The sequence below is a fragment of the Rhinichthys klamathensis genome, unplaced genomic scaffold (assembly GCF_029890125.1).
Source record: "Rhinichthys klamathensis goyatoka isolate OS25496 unplaced genomic scaffold, OSU_Roscu_1.1 h1tg000284l_1, whole genome shotgun sequence".
NCBI classification, from domain to species: domain Eukaryota; kingdom Metazoa; phylum Chordata; class Actinopteri; order Cypriniformes; family Leuciscidae; genus Rhinichthys; species Rhinichthys klamathensis.
The window spans coordinates 437,501-440,000 of record NW_026606803.1 but is presented as its reverse complement, the minus strand read 5'-3'; the positions used below and the strand labels follow the sequence as shown (position 1 = coordinate 440,000).

Here is a 2,500-nt window from a genome sequence, read left to right as displayed (position 1 = left end):
GTGTGAGAGTGAGTGTAAGAGTGTGAGTGAGTGAGTGAGTGAGTGAGTGTGTGAGTGAGTGTAAGAGTGTGAGTGAGTGAGTGAGTGAGTGAGTGAGTGAGTGAGTGAGTGTGAGAGTGAGTGAGTGTGAGAGTGAGTGAGTGTAAGAGTGTGAGTGAAAGAGTGTGAGTGAGTGAGTGAGTGTGAGAGTGAGTGAGTGTGAGAGTGAGTGAGTGAGTGAGTGAGTGAGTGAGTGTGAGAGTGAGTGAGTGTGAGAGTGAGTGAGTGTGAGAGTGTGTGAGTGAGTGAGTGAGTGTGAGAGTGAGTGAGTGAGTGAGTGAGTGAGTGAGTGAGTGTGAGAGTGAGTGAGTGTGAGAGTGAGTGAGTGTGAGAGTGTGAGTGAGTGAGTGAGTGAGTGTGAGAGTGAGTGAGTGAGTGAGTGAGTGAGTGAGTGAGTGAGTGAGTGTGAGAGTGAGTGAGTGAGTGTGAGAGTGTGTGAGAGTGAGAGTGTGTGAGTGAGTGTAAGAGTGTGAGTGAGTGAGTGAGTGAGTGAGTGTGTGAGAGTGAGTGAGTGAGTGAGAGAGTGTGTGAGAGTGAGTGAGTGAGTGTGAGAGTGTGTGAGAGTGAGAGTGTGTGAGTGAGTGTAAGAGTGTGAGTGAGTGAGTGAGTGAGTGAGTGAGAGAGTGTGTGAGAGTGAGTGAGTGAGTGTGAGAGTGTGTGAGAGTGTGTGAGTGAGTGTAAGAGTGTGAGTGAGTGAGTGAGTGAGTGAGTGAGTGTGAGAGTGAGTGAGTGTGAGAGTGTGTGAGAGTGAGAGTGTGTGAGTGAGTGTGAGAGTGAGAGTGAGTGAGTGAGTGAGTGAGTGAGTGAGTGAGTGAGTGTGAGAGTGAGTGAGTGAGTGTGAGAGTGTGTGAGAGTGAGAGTGTGTGAGTGAGTGTAAGAGTGTGAGTGAGTGAGTGAGTGAGTGAGTGAGTGTAAGAGTGTGAGTGAGTGTGAGAGTGAGTGAGTGAGTGTGAGAGTGAGTGAGTGTGAGAGTGAGTGAGTGTGAGAGTGAGTGAGTGTGAGAGTGTGTGAGTGAGTGTGAGAGTGTGTGAGTGAGTGTAAGAGTGTGAGTGTGTGAGAGTGTGTGAGTGAGTGTAAGAGTGTGAGAGTGTGTGAGTGAGTGTAAGAGTGTGAGAGTGTGTGAGTGAGTGTAAGAGTGTGAGAGTGAGTGAGTGTGAGAGTGTGTGAGTGAGTGTAAGAGTGTGAGTGTGTGAGAGTGTGTGAGTGAGTGTAAGAGTGTGAGAGTGTGTGAGTGAGTGTAAGAGTGTGAGTGAGTGAGTGAGTGAGTGAGTGAGTGTGAGAGTGTGTGAGTGAGTGTAAGAGTGTGAGTGAGTGAGTGAGTGAGTGAGTGTGAGAGTGTGTGAGTGAGTGTAAGAGTGTGAGAGTGAGTGAGTGAGTGTGAGAGTGTGAGAGTGTGTGAGTGAGTGTAAGAGTGTGAGTGAGTAAGTGAGTGAGTGAGTGTGAGAGTGTGAGAGTGTGTGAGTGAGTGAGTGTAAAAGTGTGAGAGTGTGTGAGTGAGTGAGTGAGTGAGTGAGTGTGAGAGTGTGTGAGTGAGTGAGTGTGAGAGTGAGTGAGTGTGAGAGTGAGTGAGTGTAAGAGTGTGAGTGAGTGTGAGTGAGTGAGTGAGTGAGTGAGTGAGTGAGTGAGTGTGAGAGTGTGTGAGTGAGTGAGTGTGAGAGTGAGTGAGTGTGAGAGTGAGTGAGTGAGTGTGAGAGTGTGTGAGTGAGTGAGTGTGAGAGTGAGTGAGTGTGAGAGTGAGTGAGTGTAAGAGTGTGAGAGTGTGAGTGAGTGAGTGAGTGAGTGAGTGAGTGAGTGTAAGAGTGTGAGAGTGTGTGAGTGAGTGTAAGAGAGTGAGTGAGTGAGTGAGTGAGTGAGTGAGTGAGTGAGTGTGAGAGTGTGAGAGTGTGAGAGTGTGTGAGTGAGTGTAAGAGTGTGAGTGAGTGAGTGAGTGAGTGAGTGTGAGAGTGTGAGAGTGTGTGAGTGAGTGTAAGAGTGTGAGTGAGTGAGTGAGTGAGTGAGTGTGAGAGTGAGTGAGTGAGTGAGTGAGTGAGTGAGTGTGTGAGTTTGAGAGTGAGTGAGTGTGAGAGTGAGTGAGTGTGAGAGTGAGTGAGTGAGTGTGAGAGTGTGTGAGTGAGTGAGTGTGAGAGTGAGTGAGTGTGAGAGTGAGTGAGTGTAAGAGTGTGAGAGTGTGAGTGAGTGAGTGAGTGAGTGTGAGAGTGTGTGAGTGAGTGTGAGAGTGAGTGAGTGTAAGAGTGTGAGAGTGTGAGAGTGTGAGTGAGTGAGTGAGTGAGTGTGAGAGTGAGTGAGTGTGAGAGTGAGTGAGTGAGTGTGAGAGTGTGTGAGTGAGTGAGTGTGAGAGTGAGTGAGTGTGAGAGTGAGTGAGTGTAAGAGTGTGAGAGTGTGAGTGAGTGAGTGAGTGAGTGAGTGTGAGAGTGTGTGAGTGAGTGTAAGAGTGTGAGAGTGTGTGAGTGAGTGTGAGTGA

At 48.7% G+C, this 2,500-nt stretch overlaps 1 protein-coding gene across 1 annotated transcript in view; it reads right to left on the bottom strand.

The window, feature by feature from the left end:
* nectin4b (nectin cell adhesion molecule 4b) overlaps positions 1-2,500 on the bottom strand; it is a 54,757-nt gene that overhangs the window by 3,082 nt on the left and 49,175 nt on the right. The window lies entirely within an intron of this gene.